The sequence below is a fragment of the Canis lupus genome, chromosome 16 (assembly GCF_003254725.2).
Source record: "Canis lupus dingo isolate Sandy chromosome 16, ASM325472v2, whole genome shotgun sequence".
In the NCBI taxonomy this organism is placed as follows: domain Eukaryota; kingdom Metazoa; phylum Chordata; class Mammalia; order Carnivora; family Canidae; genus Canis; species Canis lupus.
The window spans coordinates 32,996,262-33,020,814 of NC_064258.1; the positions used below are offsets into that span (position 1 = coordinate 32,996,262).

A 24,553-nucleotide genomic window follows, 5' to 3' on the forward strand; every position below is an offset into this window, starting at 1 on the left:
GTCCAGGACATGTGGATTCTTGTTTGTTGGCAAGAGTGGAGTAGGACAGAACCCTAGTGAAAGACCAGAGCTTTACCCCAGGGCTCAGATGTCTATTTGCTAATTAGAGCACGTACCACCTCTCATAATCATTGTGCAGTTGTGTTTCCTAAGTGACTTTTTGTATCACACAGTTAGCTGGAGACAGAATAGAAGCAATGAGAGCATAGGCTCTAGAATCGGAAAGATCTAGCCTTACATGACAACTCTATTATGACTGTTAAGTTGTTCTGTGACCATGGGCAAGTTATTTGATTTCTTTGAAACCCACATCCATTACATGTGTGTTACACAATATTCACTGTGCAAGGTCATGAGAAAATTAAGTCAGGTAATAGAGTCGAGAAGATGCAGTTGATGCTCAATGAATGCTAGTTATTTTTATCATGGAGGCATCTCTAAACCGTGAGCTCCTGGAGGTCAGGGACCATGCCTTACTCATTTTTATATCCCTGATGCCTACTGTAAAGTTAGGCTCAATAAATGAATGTTGACTGATGTTTAAATGAACAAACCTTGAGAAAAAGTGCTTCTCATGTGCCCCAAAAAAGTTGCAGCGTAACACAAGAAACGATCAGATGGTGCATGTCTACAAGAGCACATGGTGCACTGAATAAGGAGAATGCCACTTTTAGTTAATGCCTCTGTAGCTGCTTTGCCATTTACTCATCATTTACACGAAATGAAAAGCCACAGGCCCTATTTTCAGCGACGAACATATGCAAGTTGTCAGATGCTGGAAAAAAAAAGGACTTGGGTTCTAGGGAGACAGTTGAGTCCTGAGTTTAAGGGGGAAGGCTCCCACAGCAGACACTCCATACATCCATTTCTCATCCCACTCAGTGCATCAGAGCTCACACCACTTGCCCAAGCTCCGTACATGTGTTCGAAAACAGTTTGCCAGGTTTGCTCTAGAAGAGAGCAGAACGTATCATTCACCCATTCACTGCTTACTCATCGACGTGTGAGTAGATTTCTCTACTTCCTTGGACATGATGAAGCAAAGGGGATGTAACAGAAATAATTCTATATTCCAGAAATTGTGAATTCTTAAGGGGTTCTTGAAGAAGGTAAGGCTCTCATCACTTGAAAGGGAATTCCTGTGGACTGAGAATCTGGCCTCAGGTGATTTTTTGTGGTTCACTGAATGAATCAAGATTAGGTTGCAAAATCCACCAACAATAATAGTAGCACTGTCCTAAGGCTGAGACACAATGATTTGAAAATGCAAATTACAATAGTGTAGTCAACGGGACTATGTGACTTCACTCTACGACTGCTTTGCCCATTTGAACCTATAGTGCATTCAGTTTCTATACACACGTGTCACTCTCTGATTTAACCATTTAGGCCTGCAAGAAAAAGATTAGGAAAAGCAAAAATTATGCACATACACTATATAGATACATATTTTAAAATGATAACTTTAATGAATTTACACTTATTCTTCAAAAGTGTACACGGTATCCATAAAGAACAATGATAGGACACAGAATCCTGGATATGCAGCTGTAGCAAAGGAGTAGATGGATGGTTAAGCAGGTAACAGATGTATGTCCGGGGTCTGAGAAGGGATAGCCACACTGTTTGCAAGAACTTCTTGTATTGCCAGTTTATGATATTGCCCATGTATGTGTATCAAAGAAACAAAAAGAGAGAGAAAGGGAAAAAATGATTAAAATGAAGTTCTTATTTTCTTCTGTTACAAAACAAAGCATTATTTCCGCCTGGATTATTAACTGTGTACCTTGAAACCAAATCGTGTTCTAACAATATCCCTGTAATTAGAAACATACGTATCTGCATATGTTACTGCCAAAGTACGTAGGTATTTTACTGGTGTTAGTCATCAGCATATGGCAGGGGAAGCACTGCCAGTGGGCAGAAGGCTTCACAGTATTTGGGCCAAAGTGGTAAAAGGAGGCCGTGACTCCGTACGACAAGGTGGAGATATGGTCCTAGGAAATGAGAGTCTCAAACACTTACCTTTACATTTTAGTCCACTTCGTCAAGCCTGAAGCCATTGTTGCTTCTGGCCAATCCCCCTGGTTGGGTCCCATCATTCTACAAAACAAACAAAAGAGAAACTCTAGATAAATATCCTTATATATCCCTAATCCTATTCATACTATAAAACATACAGCTTGTTACTTTCTCTCGAAAAATAAAAATACCACGTTTCATTCCACCCTCAGATCACTAAGGTCCAGCATTACTATGCTGATCTGCATATACCCTGATGTTGATGCAGCCAATGCTTATTTACAAAAACCTTAACACATCGGAAGGAACAAATCAGCTTCCGTATATAATACTAATCTATGCTTTCCAATAGAGGACAAAATACGACTAAGTCCTATCCCAAGAACAAAACAAAAACAAAAAACTTACCTGGAATGAGAGTGTCTGTAGAAATTTCTCTAAGTCTTGAACCAACTGCCCCAAATATAAGGCAGATCCAACATAAAGACATCTTCAGGTGAGGTCAGGGGTCCAGAACAACCCATTACTGTTGCTGAAATAAAAGCTGGGTCTCCATCAGGGAGGGATGAAATTATCAGGAATTACCAGGGTGCTGTCACAAGCACAGATTCTGCAGACTTGCTGAGTAATGACACCTCAGCTCCTCGTACCTAGTTTTAATATCTTGCTGGAGGAAACCAGCAGCTGACAGAACAGGAGGGAGCTCTGGTCCTTTTGGTGAAGGGTGTACTCTTTTCTCACACTCTTTTCTCACACAAGTGTGAAACCCTTAAGCAGGAAAATCCTTAGCTTTATGGGTGATAATAGTCCTAGAATGGGTCATCATTTAAGCCTATTAAGCCAACCTGCTATTAAGGTTGAACTCCATTAATAAGGTCAGACCACAACATGCCAACAATGGGAACCCCTGCTTTAGAAGTAGTGAAGCTGATTTCTACAAACACTGTTTCCAGGCTGGTTTTAAAAGGGATCTGTAAGAAGAAGATGAAGAAAAAACCTCACTCAAATAAAGCAATGACACCTGGGTTTGATGGAGAGGTGGATTTCATTACCACTCATCCATACCTGCTTCCCTCCCTAGGGGTGGAATTATATTTTCTCCAAGGCACTGAAGTCAGATTTGGATTGAGTTGTTCTGCTGCTGAAATGGACATGGGAATGGAAGTGACTTGTATGATATCCAGACAGAAGCTTAAGTCATAGCTTGTTCTATGACCGAGGTCTACTTCTGTCTTTGCCTGTGTCATAATGGACACCAATATTAAGAGAGACTCCACCATCGCTGTGGGTCCCCTATAAGTAGGTAATGACATGGAACAGAACCATTTGCTAATACTCACTGAGCATGTAGTGTAGTTGAAAAATAAATCTTGGTTGTTGTAAACTGCCAAGACTTTGGAGTAGTTTGTTACCACAGAACAATCTAGCCTATTCCAGCTGAAATGGTTAACAACTTGGAAGAAAACAATTCCGTGGTTGAAATGTCTCTGTTCATATTATATTTATAAGCTACTCGACATAAGTAATTAAACATTTGTCAATTTCCTGATGGTGAGCATCTTCCCGCAACAGATAACTGAAAGAGAGCATATCTGAACTCACACATTAGAACTATCTTATAATTGGTTGATAAATTGTGATTTGCCTCATCATGTGATTTGAAGCTGAAGTGCTCGTTTTTTCTTTATTGCTGAAGGAGCTATCAAATTGAAGGTAGTCAAATGAATGGAACACAGGTCTACCGATAGGCTGTTACCCATTAACCCCAAAATGCACACACAAGAAAATCTAGTCACGTATGTAATGAAATCTAAAAAAATGGCAAGACAAGGTTGTTGGTGCTAAGCAGGCTTTGGCTTTTTGCCTCCCATACAGCTCCACTGCCATGGAGTGGCACTTCCCCTAGGCCACTGGGAAGGCAGTTTTAGAGGCTCTATGACTTTACATCTGTAAAGATTTTCTTGAGTTTGTAAGAAAAGGCTTTGAGTGGCTATGATCCCAGGGAAAATAATCAGGGCAACAGAAAACCAGAAAGATCACTAGGCAGAGGGGGAAAAGCCATCATATTTAAGGCCATTTCCAAAGAAATAGATATATTTAATTATTTCCTTGTGGTTTTTCAAGGAAAACGATATATCGGAAAGTGGTGTGATAGGCAAAAGTAACAAACTCACCTCACAATTGTTTTTCTAGTTTTTCTTCAGGCTTAAAGAGTTAAAGTTACACCAGATGTGGAAGGACAACAGATGGGTGCATTCTGATGACTTATAATGTTGGATAATAAAATGACCTAAGACTCTATTTAGAGAAATAGAACAGCCACACTTGGGCTGTTTACAGACTTAGAAATATCATGATAAGCAAATGTAGGCAGTTCAAAGGAACGATGAAAAAAAAAGGACAAGTGGATAAATAATGATCTGATGTTGTTGCGAAAATGTAGTATAACTCCTGCATTGTTAATATAAACACAGATGACCTCTGCATTTGCTCAACTTTCGTCTTCAAGACAGGAAACAGCAACTGATCTTTATCGGGAAAGTAGAATCTTCCACTTGCTTCTGCTGTGCTGACATGATGGTTATGTCAGGGCAGAGCGATGTCGCTATCTCTTCCAAGCACATGCTGACAAGCCCGATAGGTGCTTGAAAGAGAAGCTTATCCCGGGCATGGGCTTTGTGCGTCGCCGAGACAGCATGGCCAGTGTCACAGGGTGGATCAAGAGTGTGCACGTGTGGAGTATGGGGTTGAGGGTGGGATGGTGATCAGAGCGAGAAGGGCCCTGTGACCACATTTTCCATGTCCATATTCACCAATTCATCCTTTTCACAAACTTAAACATCCTCTACGGTAATGTTTACCACTTAACAAACAAACACACCAAAGAGCAATTGTTTCGTGCATGAGGATAGCTGGTGAGTCCTATATTCTGGACATACTATGAGCTAAAGCACAAAGAATTGTTTATGAATTACGCAATATTTTACGTCAGGAAAGTTTCAAACATCTGGACTATTTTTTTTCCCTCTAGTTCTGATAAAAATGGATTTAGGTCTTTTTCTTTTTTTCCCTTTAACAGTGTGCACATACTCACGCACACATCCATCATCGATACAACACATGAGACATCCGTGTTCATGGCAACCTATGGCGTCTGGTGAACATTCTCTCCTACTTCTGCTCTGGCTATCCGTTGAGTTGTTATTTTCTCCCTAAATGAAGTCACCTAAATTGACCTTGTATTTCTTGCTTCACGGTCCATTCGGTTTGGGCTGCAAAACAGATCCTCTCAATACGGAATAAATTCTTATTGCTCTTACTTATTAAATTTTTCTCACCTACCATAACACTTTGCAGAAAATACCTTTATTTTATGTTTCTCCATAACCATTATATAGAGTCATAATCCTGTTTCCTTAAAGTCATGGTGGGATGATTTTCCTTAGGCTTTGCCCATGGTAACCTGGCCAGAGAAACTGTTTCTTATGAAAGGGACTTCAATTCCATCTTCTAGCTCCCAATCCTTCTGTGTATGCATCCACACAAGAATAATGGTATCAGTCTCATTCTCCCCCCTATTCCAAATAAATAGTTTCACATACATATTTCCTTAAGCCTTCAGCCTCTCTGTTATGTGCTCTTAAGTGGTTTAAACTTTACATGCTGGTACCAGCCACTACCTCTTCAATTGGAAACAATGCTACTATTATCTAAGCTAAGGGTTGACAAAAATCTTTCTGTAAAAAGTCAGATAGTACATATTTACAGCTTTGTGGGCAATATGGTCTCTGTGTGTCTGCCACAATTAAACAACTCTGCCAATGTAGCATGGAAGCAGTCAGAGATGTAATAACTGAATGTATTCCAATAAAACTTTATTTACAAAAAACAGATTGAGGGGGATGGTTTTGGTCAGTGGCCTGTAGTTTGTTGATTTCTGGTCTAAAACAAACAGACACCCATAGCCATATTAATAATTTATAAATAAGATTCTTATCCTGGTGACATCACACTCACTGATGGCCTTCACATTTCCCCACAGACTTATTTAGGAAACATAAAAAATTAGGCAACATGGTATCTTTGAAAGTTGCTAAGAGGGTAGAGCCTAAAAGCTCTCTTCACAAGGGAAAAAAATTTATTTTTTTTCTTGTGTCTACATGAGATGATGGATGTTAATTAAATTTACTGTGTTAATCATTTTGCAATTATATAGGTCAAGACATTGTGCTATACACCTTAAATGTATACAGTCATTTGCATCTCAATAAAATGGAGAATAAATCAATATGAAGATAGAACTACTATTCTCTAAGCAGGACCCCATCATAGTTATTTAGAAAACTGACATTCCAACCTCTTCTTGCCCAATGAATATTGGCAACTGATACAAATACCACTCCAAAACAGATGCATTTAGATATTTTCTTTTACTCTTCTCTCAGTTCAGATAGTATAACCCCATTTAATGTCTTTCACACTCAGCAGTACCTGTCTAGCCAACGTGAGTTACAGAAATGCTCCTGATATACAGTAAATCATAGAAACATAAGGCCATAGAGGGCTTCAATTATAATGATAGCTACTTTTTTGGGGGGAAATTTACAAACAAGCATTTATTTATTTATTATTTTATTTATTTACTTATGAGAGAAACAGAGAGAGGGGCAGAGACATAGGCAGAGGGAGAAGCAGGCTCCCCACAGGGAGCCCGATTACAGACTTGATCCCAGCACCCCAGGATTCCAACCTGAGCCAAAGGCAGATGCTCAACCACTGAGCCACCCAGGCATCTCATAAACAAGCTTTTAATATCCAATTCTGATTCATTGTCCAAACAAAGACAAGTCACTACTGAAACTTCAGAAGACCTTAGTAAGTAATAAGAGTCTAATCTAAATCTATAAAAACTGTACCAAGGTGTAACTATATTTTCTCCTGAGTTCAATTAAATTATGGGACAATTTAGGAAAAAATATATTTCTTTGATTCAAAATCACTTGTAAATACCCCTCTGTAAAGAGTCCGATGGCTTTCCTATATATTTTGGGCAATTTATCTGATGGGATTCCTAACACAAAATTCCATCAGATGATACTCATCTTTTAACGAGCATCTGCAATATAATGCCAGGAATAATCATATATTCCTCGCTTACCTTCACTGCATCCTACAGATGAGGAAACCAATGCCCAAATATATTGAATCACTTAAAATTCTAACACTAGTAAGAGACAGATCTGGGACTTCAACCAAGTCTCCTGACTCATTCTAACATGCTCTTTGCACCAAAGTGAAAAGGGGAGGTAAAAGACCTCATCTTAATCTTTGTTTATCAGATTTTCCTGATTCTTCACCGATATATTGAAGATCAGTGCTTTTGATTTAATTGAATCTGAAAAAGAGTGCCTTTAATTAACATTCAATATGAGGATACTTTGAGAAGTATACTGAGTTCAAGGCTGGGTGTGGCACCTGCTAAATGCTAGTAATGATCCAGCACCTTCTGGCTGGCCTGGGGGTTCTAGACTCTAGAGGCCCAGGGCAAGTGCTTTTCAGTGTGTCCTAGTCACACTGGTCCTTCATTATAAAGTTAGTGTAATGTATTGTATATGTCACAAATGGGGAAATATGAGGAAAACAAAAGACACAGAAGCTTAAGGAATAGCCTAGAGAAGACAGTGCTCACTCTTAGTCACAGAAAAGAATTTGAGAAACAGAGACGAGGACATATGGATGTATTGCCCAGATCCAGCTAACCAAGTCAGCTGTCTATACTAGGTTTGGTGTTTCATGGTTATCTAAAAAGAGGGCATAGGAACTGGGCAGAAGATATAAACTTCTAGAATTCCAAATATCAGGTCTCCAAATATTGGCTCATGATGATTTTCACTTTCCTCATTATTATACTACCTGAAAGGAATGTGAGGAAAGTGTGTTATGGTAGGGTTCAAGACCAATTAGTTGACTATCAGTTAAAAAACTATAGATAAATGAGCTTTCTGGAAGAGTAAAACTCACAACAAACCCATCATGGGTGTCTTCATGGAAAACTGAATCTAAAGCAAATATCTGAAAATGATATTTTAAAAAAGAAAGATGAAAAATTGCCAGTATGTACATGTGCGTTTGTGTGTGTTGCAGGCAGAGGAGGGGTAAGTCCTGACTTTTGTATCAGGATAATGCTGACCCTATACCTCTGACTTCTTTGAATCTTTGCCCAAACATGTGTTTGCTCTCATGTAGACCAAGCCTTATAAATCTTGGCATAATCCATCAGCACAAGGAGAGATATGTTGCCTAGTGTGTGGCTGTGTCATAAAGATGAAATTGCTTCTGATGAAGTGTGAGGTCTCTTCAACGACCTGTCCTGGAGACAATAACCTTTAAAACACATAGAAATTAAAACTGTAAAAATATTACTGCTGAAGACAAGGGGATCAATACATCCTAGTGACTCAAATGCCACAGACCACGCCATCAACAATCTTCAGTTATAGAGTTTGTTCCTTTTGAGCATGGTCTTTCTTTCATGGATAGGCAGCTCACAACTTGTACTGGGTCACTGGGGGCACCTCCAAAGGGCTTCCCAGACAACCTAGCACACTGGGAGTGTAAACGAGAGAGTTAATTTAAACCACGTAAATGTTTGGCTTCTTTTTGAAAACTATGGAAAGTCTCATCATATCATAGTTGGTTATTACGCAGATTCAAACAGTGTGCTATGAGTTAAACCAGGTCCCCTGACACGCAACAACTGCATTCAGTTATGGTCTGATAGGCATGCCTAGAATGTAATGGAAAAATCGTTAGACATTCCATTCCCCTATCAGTTTGGTGAAGATCAAAAACACTGACAATACCCAGTGTGGGCAAGGCTGGGGAGGAGCAGGCATGCTGTTACAGTGTAGGCAGAAAGGAATCTGGTATGACCCTTCTGGTGGGTAGATGGGCACCATGTTTCAAGATACAAAATCTCCACATCTTCTGATTCAACCATTCCACTTCCAGGGATTTATCACAGAGAGAAAATTGGCCCAAATCTCAAAGATGCAAGCATGACATTCATCAGAGTACTGTTTATGAAAGCAAACACTTGTTAACGCCCTCAGTGTCCATCAACAGGAGAAGTGTTACATGGCTTCACCAACAGCATTTACCATCCATGGCCGATAAGCACAATACTGGTATTTGTATTAATCAACAGGAGGAACCATCCATCAGTGATGTGGCTATTTGTGAGGATAGGATAGGAAAGGAGCAAGGAACAAGCTATAAAACAGCATATTTACCGTGTATGCATAGAATGCACATAGGATGCAAACAACAAGCTGCTTCTGAGTAAGGAAGTTTGCATTAACGCTTCACTTTTCTCCATCTCCTCTTCATGATGTCATTTTCCATGTCTCTGCATTAATCTTTGTTACCAGCAAAAATTAAGACAACACACAACCAACTTAGGTGTTTTTTCTCTCTTCTAGTACCTACGTGATAAAGATGTCCCGCTGCGTATGTTCAGTGATTTGCATTTTCCCAAGGAAAGTGCCATCACAAAGCACAGGCATACAGGAAGAAGGAAAGCTTCGGGTCTGTGGCCTGTACTGCATTAGCTACTCTAAAGATAGAGGAATCAATAACTAGGCTCTAATAGCTTGTTAATCATCACACTGAACTTAAGTTTCGCTTTTATAAAATAATCTTGGAACGGTAATAGCCCTGCTGCTTCACATTGCTTTTCTTTCCGAGGGCTTTATTAACATGACCTCACTCATCATGCGGTATGCCTGTGAGCTCTAGCTGCCGGCAATTACCTTCCAGTTTAAAGATAGAAGCTCCAGGCTGAGAGATGGGTAAGACTTTGGCCAGAACCTGCAAATGCTATGACAGAAGTGGACAAGTAAAAATCTTTATTTTTCTGCCTTTGGCCACTGTTCTATGGTCGATGTTTTCCATTTGTTGATCCACTGACCAGGGGGTCAATTTCTGAGCCACTGGTCCTTTCTATCTTACTCCTTAAAAATAGTCATTTTGATTCCTTTCTTCTCCTTCGATTTTGGGGTCCACAGTAAAGGATTTAGAGAGGTCTGATGTGGTTTGGGAAAAACTGGTGCACTGTATAGAATATATTAAAAAAAGAGGCATCAGGGTGGCTCAGTGGTTGAGCATCTGCCTTCAGCTCAGGTCGTGATCCTAGGGTCCTGGGATGGAGTCTCACATTGGGGGAGCCTGCTTCTCCCTCTGCCTATGTCTCTGCGTCTCTCTTTGTGCGTCTCATTAATAAATAAATAAAATATTTTAAGAAAGCCCTTATGTGGGTTAAAACCTGACAAATTCCTACATCCCAGTAATCCCATTTTTAGGTAGGGGTCAGAAAAAGGAGAGACCAATATAGTATGGTCACTTATCAATCAGAATTGGAGGCAGAAATTAAAGGATGGAAGGCACACCTAGGGAGCTTTGTGACTTTGAGGCCATGGCTGGAGACATCCAAAAGTCCTTCTCAGCAAATCTAGGCAAGCCACCAGAGAAAGGCCAGTAGCAGAAATTGTACTGGATCTTCAAGCAGAAATATGAAAAAGGAAGTTTTTGGACTTTTTCCTTCTCTTAAGACATCAAAATAAAATAAGAGAATAGTAACCTCAAGCAACCTCTTTCTCCCAGGGAAAATGGACTGACAACTTCCATTAAACACAAGAGAACACGACCCACTGACAGGGAGCCAGATCGTCGTTGCCTCTGTCTGATGAGTGTTTGGTGCTGAATGTTCTCTGCATGTACCCTGTTAGATGGACCTAAACACAGCATGAACAGTGACATGGACTGTAGGCTCTGACCCTTATAAGAAGATCACCTTCCTGAGGCAAGACTTAGCAGAATCAGGCCCCTGGGGTTCTCTGATGCCACTGACAGACTGTGTGAACTGTCCTTGCAGGGCTTTCATGTTTCTATCTGTTTATCAGGACTAATAAAATGGAAGGATTTTATTAATTCAGCATTAACCAGGTATGAAGAGACGATAAGGATTTACTCCATAGATTTTCTAGACTGTGGAGAGAGATAATCAGTGTTCAGTTTACATATACGTAAAAGAATAGATGCTTGTGTTATGATAAAGTATTTTAGCCAAGCTTTATGCTGTAGTTATTCCAACCTGGTATTTACCTTGGCACACAATAGTATTGGAATTGGCATTTTAAAGAATGATTTCAATTTTCCAAAAGACAAATGTGACCTGTATGAAAATAAGCATCTTAACTATTACCACAGAAGACACATAGTTTCATAGTCATACACAGAATGACCTAGACACCTGATTCTTTGTCCCATTCATCTTTCCTCTAGATCCATTATCTTTCCTGCCTACAGGTACTTAAGGAATACTCTCAAATACTTGGGTATTTAAATACTTGGTCTAACAGAACCAACTAACTGGGAGTCTAGTTGTATTTTATTTGAATGCAGCTCAGTGACCCTAGATTCCTCCTGAAATCGAGCAGTGATGTAGAAAACACATCATATTAGCCATTGTTTCAGTGACTGTTTTAGAGAACACACTCACCATACAGAAATCATTAGCTTGTCTATTATACAAATGGGGAACTCAGTTCCAGCATTCTCTGCAGAACAGTATGTAGGTATTAACAAGGTCAAATACCAGAAGACCTCACACATTTATTCTCCCCAGAGATGAAATGGAACTGCAAATGAAAGCTGACCTTTATCATCCTTACCTTTGCTTTTCCAAGGTAAATGCTTAAATTCCACTGTTTATTTGTATATTCCCACCTTAGAATTCTGATCCTTAATAAAAGCTCTAAGAAATTCATCTGTCAGGTGCTGAAACATATTCTCAAATAACACAACCACATAATGTCCCACAGCTATTTCTGTGTTGAGAAGGATGTAATAACATTTCAGGGAAAAAAAGTACATCAAATGTACACATTAATTGTAACATGTGTTCGTGTTCATAAATGTTGAAATATGGATAGAATCAAGGAAATCTAGTGCTTGACAGAGCTCATCAAATTTCAACATGAATGATACAAAAACATTTCATCTTCAAATATCTCTATTTCTCAACTGAACTGAAATGCTGCCTTTCAAGAACAGTTTTAGAAAACAGGAAAGCTGTTTCTTAACATGTAAATTACTGACAAATCAATAGTTTTACATTCAACACATTTCTACCTGAGCAAAAACTATTTGTATGTATTTGTATTTCCAACTGATGATGTTACATTTGGGGGAACTTTACTTAAAAAGATATCCTACAGACTTATCCTTTTAATAAGTCCAAAACTACCCCATCCAGTAGTCATAGGTGGCTACGACAACTTGAAATGTAACTAGTCTAAACTCAGATATGCTGTGTCAAATGTATTAGATTTCAAAGACTTAATGCAAAGAAAGAATGTAAATTTTCATAATGAAATGACAATATTTTGGATATACTGGGTTAAGCAGAATTATTATTAAAATTAATTCTGCTTGTTTCACTTACCTTTTTAAATTTGGCTATTATTTTTTGTAATTTACGTATGTGACTCATTGTATTTTCATTGGACAGCTCCAGACTAGAAGAATTCGATTAGCATTTAACTACTTTGCAGATGAACATACTTCTCATTAGAATCTAAAAACTGCAATATGGTTGAACTTTATAAACAAAGATTGCTCTTGTTTTTAAATCCTTCCAAAACATTTAGTATGAGGCTCTTAACTTTGAGAAATGGTGCATATATCTCATTTTCCTGCGCATTCTCTACTGGCTTTGGTTAACATGAAATAACGACTAGGATTTATCTAAGAGCTGTTATTATAGTTTTTCAAGATAAGTACAATAGAGTTGATTTGGAAAAGGTGCATAGGAACACATACCAATGACTAATAATAAATACTGTGGCGAATATACTTCCCTAATCGTGAAAGGGAAATATAAACATGATTACAATGATAAAGAGAAATTATCCTAAGAGGAAGAGCATTGGAACAACTTCTTCACAAAATATTTTAGCCAAAAATTTACTCTTGAGGTCAAGGATGTATAGCTTCTTCCATTTCCTTTCTTGTGACTAGAATAGATCTTGAGAATATCCTAACAAGTTCTTCTCTAAAAGATCAAAAAAGCAAGTTCAGTTAAAAGGGATAACATTCATATATCAGATGGAGAGATGTGTGAAAGGGTGGATCAATGAAATGTTCTATGTAATCACTGGCTAAGAAAACAATTTGATGAAATCTCCTGTAGATCTATACGTATGCTAATGATGTTATAGTTGCTATGACACCAGACAGGTTTTCTTCCAGCTCTTACCCTCAATGTACATTTCCTTCTAGAATATTCTCCAGAAAACTGAGAGATACATCCTTCATGATATAACAGAAGGCCATCTATTTAGCTGCTCCCTGTTACTCACCCATACTTGCTGTAGTATCCTAATATTTATTACATTGGGGAGCGTTCACACTTCCTCTGCCAATTACCCAACAGCATTCTTGATCAACACTCTCACGCTGTTTAGTTACCTGAGAGTGACTAATCACAGAGCAGCTGATACTAGTGCTGTTTCTCCCATCCTCATTTACATGTTGAGTAGAAGGCGCACCCTGACAGATTAAGCTGCTCAAGATGGTGTTTTTCTAGTAATTCTAATGGTGTTTCTGCATCCTGTCATACTGCCTTACTACCAAGTAAGCCAAGAAGGCCTTTCCTTTTTCACCTTAATGGAGGCAGAGGTTCATTTGCATGACTTAAAACCTCACACCAGAATATTCATATTCAGAATCATCTGGCAGGCTTGTTAAACCACAGACGGCTGGGTCCCCACCCCAGAATTTCTGATTCAAGAGGTCTGGGGTAAGGCCAATGGATTTGCATTTCTAACAAGTTCCTAGGTTATGTTGCTGCTGGGGTTAGAAGACTCCATTTGAGAACCACTGTTTTAGATACACATTCTCTTATCACTCCCAGATATGCCTTCAGAATATGGTCACAGGTAGGGGAAAGGAAAGAAGGAAGGCAGGAAAGAAGGAAGGAAGGAAGGAAGGAAGGAAGGAAGGAAGGAAGGAAGGAAAGGAAAGGAAAGGGAAGGGAAGGGAAGGAAAGGAAAGGAAAGGAAAGGAAAGGAAAGGAAAGGAAAGGAAAGGAAAGGAAAGGAAAGGAAAGGAAAGGAAAGGAAAGGAAAGGAAAGGAAAGGAAAGGAAAGGAAAGGAAAGGAAAGGAAAGGAAAGGAAAGGAAAGGAAAGGAAAGGAAAGGAAAGGAAAGGAGGAAAGGAAAGAAGGAAAGGAAAGGAAAGGAAAGGAAAGGAAAGGAAAGGAAAGGAAAGGAAAGGAAAGGGAGAGGGAGGTGGCTGAGAAGGAGGGGAAAAAAGACGGAAGGAAGAGAGGAAAAATTATTCAAGTGTTACTAGAGTCTGGTACACATTTAACACTAAAGTCAAACACACTTAATGTTACTGAACTCAGTACTCACGACAACACAAAGATAGGTGCCATTATACACTTTTCCAGATGATGGATATGAGGCTTAAAATGGATAAATAACTATCCAAAAGATTTCATAATTGGTATTATATACCAATACCAGCAGTCATGATGTGAGCCCAAGTAGGCTGATTCCAGAGCCCTTGCCATAATGCTATGTTGATAGCTTAGCAACTTATAAGCATGTCTAGAGGATGTATCGTCATCCCAATCCCTGCCCCATTAGAGAGCACAGTGCAGACTGCTGCAGGGCTGAGTATATGGCAACCTGCAGAAACTGAAACCATACTGAGTTTTGTGTACAAAGGACCTGTTTAGAATTTCCCTGTTAACTTGCACTTGGCCAGCCAGAGTTTTCACTAGGGTGAGCAATTTTAATGGATCATATGAAAAACATGGACTGTGATGTGGGGATTGAGTTGAATAAGGATGAAGGTTGGGGATGGGAAAATATGAAGAAAATTAAAAGGAAAAAAACGTGGAGAAGATTGAAGTAAACGTGGAAACAGGTATATATGTAAGGGAAAAGATTAGAGAATTTGCAGTTATTTCTGCAAACTTTATATGGTCTTAAATATTCATGCTCAAATATTATTTTCCTATTGTAGACCAGCAAGTCTACCAGAGAATAAACATAGGGCTAATTGCTCCCCTCATATAATAAACATAATGATTCAGATATTCAGATATAAGGAAGAAGCAAGAAAAGAATCACTGAAGAGAATGTCAAATTCACAAAAAAATCAAATGAACATAAATTGTGATTCATCCATTTTGCACATTCTTTCCCTTCACATCTCCTTTTATATAGTAATATCTGGTTTTTTCAAAACATATTCCCCGTAGAAATACACTACAGAAAACAGACCCAATCAACTGGAGTTTTGTTCAAATGCTTTCTTCAAATAGACGCCTTAAATGCTGAAGAGAATGTGACTGCTCCAGGGGGAACAGGCGCCCAGGTAGGGAACCCACCATGACTATTCTGCACCGTGGAGGTTTTCTTCTTACCCTTCTCCTGCTACCTAGCTGTTCTTTCCAAGAATGAATCAGGTCTAGATTTTCAGGGTTCAGGAGAGGTAAAATAATGGAGTTAGTTATAAACTTGAAGGTTTTAAGAGGTTTGAGTTCAGCCCACATCAGACCCAGAGAGGCTGTAAGGTGGAGCATGGTCTGTTCTTACTGGCAGGATCCCTAAGATGCTCTAATAGGCTCCTGGCCATCAATGCCTGGGGGGCTCAGAGTGTCTGAATTAGTTTCAGGACCCTTGGAAGTGTTGGCAGTGTTGGCTCTGTCCCTTGGTCCTGTGGTCTTGTCTTTGCTTGTCTGCATTAAGGTTAGAGCTGAAATGCCACAAAAACAAACAAACAAACAAACAAACAAAAACCACACACACACACACACAAGATCCATCTGTTCAGCTCAAATCTGACTCAAATGGTTGAGACCACTTCAATTCAAAATGGAAATAAGGCATTTGCCCTCCTCTGCTTACTAGGGCAATAAGAGTTTCCAGCATGTTTTCCTATTTACCACTTTAAATGCCGATTTCATAGAACAAAGTTGTAAAGGCTATGGATAATCACTAACTTGGGTTGCCCTTTCAGCTCATGAAGCAGAAGTATTGGGTTGCAGGTTTTAATATGCAACATGAATCATGACGGAGATGCCTGAAAAACATACCCTCCCACATCACCTCTGCCAGATAGAAAAAGGAATATTTCAGGGACATCTTGGCAGAGCTATTTTATTATTGAAACCATCTAAATCTGATTTGGCTCCTTTTTGTTGTAGTTTATTTTTTCTTACACCAGGATAATACTGATGATACACCTGAAAAACAGATTTTTGAACCCTGATTTCACTTTAAGCCATTTTTTCAAAATTTTAGGATCATTTAATATTGGAGTTCAACAAAAATCCTTGCTCTCAAACAAAAGTGTTTGAAGCCCATTGTGTAACACAGGTAAGAGTTTTTGTTTTTTTTTTTAAGATTTTATTTATTTATTCATGAGAGACACACACAGAGAGAGGCAGAGACATAGGCAGAGGGAGAAGCAGGCTCCATGCAGGGAGCCCAATGTGGGACTCGATCCCGGGACTCCAAGATCACACCATGGGCTGACAGTGGCACTAAACCACTGAGCCACCAGGGCTTCCCAACACAGGTAAATGTTAAAGTGCTTTGGTTCAATCCAGTTTAGGGAGTCCAGAGAATCGAATCCAAACTTGGCCCATGGGAGACTTCGAAGGAACACCTAGGACTTTAGTAGTGTACAGTGAGAACACCAGTGATCTCATCTAGGTTCTTCATTTTAGCCACAAGATATCTAAGCTTAGCAGGTTTATTCCAAGGTCACATATGAAATTAGTGGCAGGGTGTTAGAAACCAGGGCTTCTGCACCAAGTTTAGCTCTCTCTACAACACAAGGCAGCCTGCTGAATGGGTGGGGTGTGTTTTCATATCTAGGAGTTGTCTATGTAAGAGCGTTGTTTTAGAAAATAAACCCAAACTGCACGTCTTTTTTGCCTTGGATCAAAACATCAAAACACCTATGCAAAGATCATCTTGTACACCTTGACCACCTATGCACAGAAGAAAATGTACTGTCTTGTCCTTTGGGAGTCATTGAAGACTTTTGCTAAGGCAAGGGAGGACAAGAGTAAGGATTGGCATATGGTTGTCCTTCTCTTCCCTTTCTGGTGTCCTTCTCCACACAGTCTCTGAAGACACTCTCCTCTATGTTCCAAAATGACAGCCAGCTTATTTGCCCAATGGACCCATGCAAACAGATTGATGTGGGATAAAGGTTTAAAGGGTTCCTCTTAACAAACTTGTGGTTACCAAAGGGGAGATGAGAGGGGTGATGGATGAAACAGGTGAGGGAGATTAAGAGTACACTTATCCTGGTAAGCACTGACTGATGTAGAGAATTGTAGAATCACTCTATTGTATACCTGAAACTAATATAACACTGTATGTTAACTACACTGGAATTAAAATAAAAAACTTCATAAGCAAAAATGAAGGATTACTCTTTAAAGATTATATTTTGTAATTACCTTTACATTAAAGAAATATTTTCATGGCCCAAGTTTCAGACACTACAGAAAGAAATGGGAGTGAATATTTAAAAATAGTATTTATTATTTTTCTTTAAAGTTTTAAAAATGCATATTCAAAGTAGAACACTTGAAAAACATGGAAAAGTGAAAGTCAGCCATATTTTCCAATCCAAAATAGTTCCTGTCAACATTTTGATTTCTTTCCTTTCATTATTATAATGCACTTACATATGCATTCTTTTTCTTTACAAACAGGGTGCCCTCCTGGATATACATTAATTTTTTTTTATTTAGACTGGCTTTAGATTTACAGAAAAAATTATGAGGATAGTAGAAAGAATTTTCAAATATCCTATCCAGTCCTCCTTATAATTAATATCTACATTAGTATGTAGCACATTTGTTACAATTAATGAACCGATTTGGACATATTATTATTAACTAAAGTCTACACTCTATTCAAATTTCTTTATTTTTTTACTCTTTTCTCTGCCCATTTAAGATGTTACAAGGCTAAGAAAATGTGAGAACTAAATGTAATTCCAGGATCCCATCCAAAATATGACTTACTCTGTCATCATTTCCTTAGGCCTGTGACATGCTTTTTACAGGCATATATTGTGAATGATTACTCAGTTTAATAAACAGTCCTTGAGAACATGGTTTATAATGAATGCAGTATTTCACTGAGTAACTGTATCATAGATCATTTAACTGATGACCCTTTATTCAGCATTTAAGTTGTTTTAAAGCTTTTACTATTATAAGTGTTTTTGAGATGTATCATCCTACTTACATATCCATGATTATTACTTGGGGTAAATTCTTAGGACTGGATAGCTAGGTCCAAGATATGCACATGCTTACAGCTTCTGGGATAGATTAGGAGAGAGTGTATCCTAGAGAAGGAGCATGAGGACTCCGGAGTGGATTCAGACTCCTGTCGGATGCAATGTGTAGCTTTGGGCAATGACTTAACTTGTCCCAGCGTACTATTCTCATTTTTAAGATAAAATAAAGACAACAGCCATGATAGCAACAACAACAGAATCTACTGCAGAGATGGACTTTGTGGGGATTTAGTACAAAAACATACAGGCATTAATCAGAGTTCTCCAGAGAAACAGAGCTAATAGCATATATGTATATATATATATACACACATGGGGGGAGAGAGAAAGAGAGAGAGAGAGAGAGAGACTATAAGGAATTGGTCCATGTGATAATGGAGGCTGAAAGGTCCCCAAACCTACAGTCAGCAAGGTAGAGACTGGGCTGGGAAAGCAGATGGTGTAGTCGTGCTAGTCTGAGTCCAGAGGCCTGAGAACCCAGAGGGCCAGTGATGTAAGTTTCAGTTCGAAAGCTGGTGGTAGCCTCAAGATCCAAGAGGAGCCCATGTTGTAGTGTGAGTCCAAAGGCTGGAAAAGATGGATGTCCCAGCTGCAAGCACTCAGGCAGGAGGAGATCTGTCTTTACCCAGCTTTTTTTTTGTTCTATTCAGGTCTTTGATTAATTGGATGAGGCCCACCCACATTAAGGAGAGCAATTTGCTTTACTCAGTGTACCAATTCAGACATTGATCTCATCCGGAAACACCATCAGAGATACAGTCAGAATACTGTTTCTCCAAATGTCTGGGCATCCTGTGGCCCAGTCAGGATGATACATAAGAATAACCATCACAATATGTAAATACTTTAGCATATAGTAACCACCTGTCCACAATGCCCTAATAAAGATCAAATATAGAGACACACAATATATTGAGATTTAGCTGAATAACTGATAAAGGTTGTTCCTTTATTTTATTTTATTTCCATTTGCATTCTTGGATATCAATGTAAATGAACTGAAGTACATGGCTCCAGACTCTAAATTATGCATACTAAGCTGAGACACCACCCATAGTGGATTCCTGGATACCATGATATCTAGTACAAGCATGGTTTATTTTTCTACTTCATAGAGGTTCACCCTACAGTACTTCTCTCTACTTTATATCTCAAATTGTTAAGCTTCCATAACTAGAGAAAAGCCTATATAGGAAGTACAGGCCCAGGGGTCTAGTTTGTTCTGTGGCCCCTGAATAGGTATGAACTCTTGGATAAGCCATTGTCTTCTCAGAATCTCAGGTTCCTTATCTGTAAATAGAAAGCATGGGCTGTGATCATTCAAGCCTTCTCAAATCTACATTTCCAGGGTTCTGGGCAAATACACAGATTTCCTTGAAAATGCCCACAATTAGAGGATGAGCAGCCTGTGGAAGGTCGTGACCCACTAAGAAGCAGATTCATCAGACCTCTAAGCAATTTGGTGGGCAGATGGGATAAGCAACAGATTGGTTCCAAGCCCCAAAGTGGTTAAGTTCTCTCTTGAAGGCAATACACTCTGGTATGAAGAAGAAAAGTAGGTAAGACAAATGATTATACGTTGATAGTGGAATTTCTCAGGCAAGGGTTATGTATGTATCTAAGACTTTTTAAAGCATAGCTTACTAAATTATTATCCAGAAAGTTTGTGAAATCGATACTCAGAATGGAATCTTTTTGAAAAGCTGCTTCCTCCAGGATGGGAACAGAGAAGAATTGGGTAATTCTTGGCCAAATTCCTGCCTCAGTTTCTCCCTGTGCGGAGAAAAATGAGTCTTGCCATTTCTGGCTGTTGGTGGGAGAATGTGGGAACCATTTCAATGGGTAGTTCAAAGCTCCTCAGAGGCCAGTGCTCACAGGGGAAGGCTTGAGAAGACAGCAGAGATAGCAGTGGTACACGCTGCCTGTAAGACCCAGATGAAAGGAGCGTTGAAGGGATTCTCCCACTGGGAGAAATCTATCAGCAATTTTATCGAGCATTTCCTTCACCCTTGCAATTTGCTCTCATTATTTAGCTAATCCTCACTTAGTGCTTTCCTGTGAAGAGAGTCAATGTCATCACCCTGTTTGCACCAGAAGAAAACAGAGATAGAGAGAAGTTGGTTGTAAAGCTCATCTCTTAGCACAGAGCTAAGGGGGAAAAGGTAAAGCTTGGAGTTAACTGTTACCTGCTCTGTTCACTTTCCATTTGCATCCTGGCAGTTGGCTCAGGTCCTCAGACTACTGTAAAGAAATAAGCTCTCGGCTCAGAGTGTGTGTGAGTTAAAGTATTAACAGCCTCTTTTTATTTTTTCACGGAAGCTTAACTTCATCTCCTCGTCTTAGAGAACCTTCCCCCCACACTCCCATCCATACACACACTGTTCCACGGCCTTGGAGAATTCACTCTCCTGCACAAGCCAATAGACCATGGAAACTAATTTAAGATAATGAGCTCAGTAGGAATCGAGGTGTTTTCTCTCAGCGTTCCCCAACCAGCCAAGAGTCAGAGTGTTAACTAACAATTTGCATGTGCTGAGGGTCATGGCTCCTTCTCTGAACCAGTCTGCCTGGCTGGGCCTCACAGTCACAAGCTGCTCCTGGATCTCTGGACCTGACTCCCCATCCCAACCAGCTACTTATACTCCCTGGCCATTGGGCTTGAAAAGAAGAGGGCAAAGCAGAGAGGATAAACTGCTCAGCGTAAGACCATCATCAAGAAAACAGTTCAATGAGGAATGCTCATCACCCTGAGAACGAGTCAGTGGTAGCTTCATTTCTATTAATAAGAGGACACATCATTACATTCTCATCAGAAGAACCCCTCCTCCCACCGGCTACCTTAAGTATTTTCAGTGACCTAACAGTAAGTAACTTACTGTCCCAAACCTACCATGAGTTATGGAGGAACATCTCTGCACTTCAGAGCCTACAGAGCACTTACTGATAATAAATGAGTTCCAGCAAACATTTTGTTCTCAGGTATGCAAAGGAAATGTATCAAGATGGCTCCTTGTACTAAAATTTAGGGTGTGAACTCAGTGACCCCTCTGATTCTTTCCATCCTGACATATTCTACAAGAGGGTTTTATCAGCTACACCTCTCCTAGCAATTAGCTGAGACGCCCATAGTCAGATCCTCCGTTTTGGAACCATCAGCATGTTTTGTTTTCAAAAGATCATAGTGTTTCTAATTACCTTATGATCAGAACTTAGAAAACATAGTTCATGCTTGTTATCAAGGCTGGAGTTAGGAATAGCCAGCACTTCTCCCCTTGCCTTATACTTTGGACAAGGCTACAGTTGGAGACATAGTTGGAGATTGAAATACAAGGGGATAGAGAGACAGGAAAAGAGGACTTACCAAAGAGGGGTGCACCAGCATCCATTCTGAAGACTCAAAAAGAATTAGGGGACCTCCATGAAAATGGTGAGTGGTGCTGGCCCCTGTTACCTCTCTCTTTACAATAGCCTTCACTTCCACTGATAACAGACATCCCTACTATCCTAAGGGTAAAATTTTGGAGTTAAGTATTGACTCACATAAGATCCTTTAGTCTAAAGGACTAATCAATTTTACCTTGTTCTTTACAGAATTTAATAGATAAGACTAAATAAAACCAGCCCAGAAAAAATATAAGCTACCAATATATAGCTGACCAGAAAAATATTTGCTGTCTTCTTCAGAATCATTGGCTTGCCTCTCACAATTATCAATAACCCTGACATTGTACATTGATTTTTTTAGTCTACAAAGCACTTTCCAATAGATTACCTCCGTTAATAATTTTAAGCATCCCTGGAAATAGAAAGAGGGGATATATAGTCTTTATATTACAGATGGGGAAGTAGAGATACTATAAAGTTGCTTGTCTGGGAGCATGCCCAAGATTATGCGACTGAGGACAAATACTGCTCCCTTTCTACTATATCATGGCACTTTTGGATTTCAAAACTTGAATTTATACCAAACTTAATTTTTGTCCACAAATTTCTATTACTGAGTTCAACTTTAAGATTGCTGTTGACCCTCAGCCACAATGATGTAAGCCTACTCATTTCCTACTAAACTTCCTTCCAAAAATAGTAAACAATTTCACAGCCAAGAAATATTTTTTAAGCACAAATCCTTATTACTAACAAGCATTATTCTAAGCACTAAAAGCTATACAAAGAAAAATATTGCCCCTCCCTTCAAAAAAAAGTATCAAGAAGAAGGATAAGACTTATGTGTATAATAGTAAAATATGAATAAAATTGTAGGAAACATCAAGACAGGCTCCCCAATACCTAGTGAATACATCCTTGCTTTGTATTCTAAAATCTAACTGAATCTGTTAAAAAATAATTCCATAAAATAAATATAACCAAGGAAAAAAGCTAGAGGTATAATAAGCCCAGATTTCAAGATATACTACAAAGCTGTAGTGATCAAAACAGTATGGTACCAGCATAAAAAGAGACACAAAGATCAATGGAACAGAATAGAGAGCCCAGAAACAACCCCATGCTTATACAGTCAATTAAGCTACATCAAAGGAGACAAGATCATATAATGGGGAAAAGAAAGCACTTCAACAAATGGTATTAGGAAAACTGGACAGCTACATGCAATAGAATGAAACTGGACCGTTTCCTTATACCATACACAAAATAAACTCAAAATGGATTAAAGAACTAAATATGAGATTTGAAACCATAAAACTCCTAGAAAAAAACACTGGCAATAATTTCTTTGATATCTGCTGTAGAAATATTTTCCTAGGTATGTCTCCTGAGGCAAGAGAAACAAAAGCAAAAATAAACTATTGGGACTACATCAAAATAGAAAGCTTTTGCACAACAAAGAAAACCATCGACAAAATGACAAGGTAACCTACTGCATTGGAGAAGATATTTACAAATGATATATCTGATAAGGAGTTAATATCCAAAATATATAAAGAACATAAACAATTCAACATCCAAAACCCAAACAATACAGTAAAAAGTGGGCAGAGGACCTGAATAAATATTTTTTCAAAGACATTTAGATGGCCAACAGACATATGAAAAGATGCTCTACATGACTCATCATCAGGGAAACACAAATTAAAACTACAATGGGATATCACCTCACATGTGTCAGAATGGCTAAAATCAAAACCACAAGAAATAAAACATGTTGATGAGGATGTAGAGAAAAGGAATCCTCATGCACTACTGGTGGGAATGTAAACTTGTACAGCCAGTGTGGAAAACCGCATGGAAGTTCCTCAAAAAATTAAAAACTGAATTACCATACAATCCAGTAATTCAACTCCTGGGTGCTTACCCAAAGAAAACAAAAACACAAATTTGACAAGATACATGCACCTTTATGTTTATCGCAGCATTGTTTACAATAGCCAACTTATAGAAGCAACCCAAGTGTCCAATGATAGATGAGTGGATAAAGAAGATGGGGTGTATACATATAATGGAATATTATTCAGCCATAAAAAGGATGAGATCTTATCATTTGCAGCAACATGATGGATCCAAAGGGTATAATGCTAAGTAAAATAAGTCAAACAGAGAAATAAAAATACCATATGATTTCATTCATAGTGGAATTTAAGAAACAAAACAAAGAAACAAAGAAAAAGAGACAAACAACCACATACACACACAAAAAAACCCCTCCAGACTCAAATATAACAAACTGGTGGTTGCCAGAGGAAAGGTTGGGTGAAATAAATGAAGGAGATTAAGAGTACACTTATCTTTTTTTTTTTAAGATTTTATTTATTTATTCATGAGAGGCAGAGACACAGGCAGAGGGAGAAGCAGGCTCCAGGCAGGGAGCCCGACATGGGACTCCATCCCGGGTCTCCAGGATCAGGCCCTGGGCTGAAGTTGGCGCTAAACCACTGAGCCACCAGGGCTGCCCAAGAGTACACTTATCTTGATGAGCACTGAGAAATGTATAGAGTTGTTGGATCATTATATTATATACCTGAAACTAATATGACAGTATATGTTAATTATACTTCCAAAAAATATACAAACTCATAAAAGGAACCCAGATAATAGGTGAGAAAGTATATTGGAATTTATACAATGCTTACACATATAATAGCTAATTTTACTGAGCACTTACTATGTGCCA

The 24,553-nt window shown here is 38.8% G+C and overlaps 1 protein-coding gene and 1 long non-coding RNA gene across 6 annotated transcripts in view; both read right to left on the reverse strand.

The window, feature by feature from the left end:
• NRG1 (neuregulin 1) overlaps positions 1 to 24,553 on the reverse strand; it is a 1,071,954-nt gene that overhangs the window by 314,157 nt on the left and 733,244 nt on the right. The window lies entirely within an intron of this gene.
• LOC112645039 (uncharacterized) lies at positions 1,444 to 4,397 on the reverse strand. The gene is made up of 3 exons (XR_003126956.3): positions 2,431 to 4,397; positions 2,026 to 2,103; positions 1,444 to 1,638 (listed from the first exon to the last, which is right to left on the reverse strand). It is a non-coding gene; the product is annotated as an uncharacterized LOC112645039 (long non-coding RNA).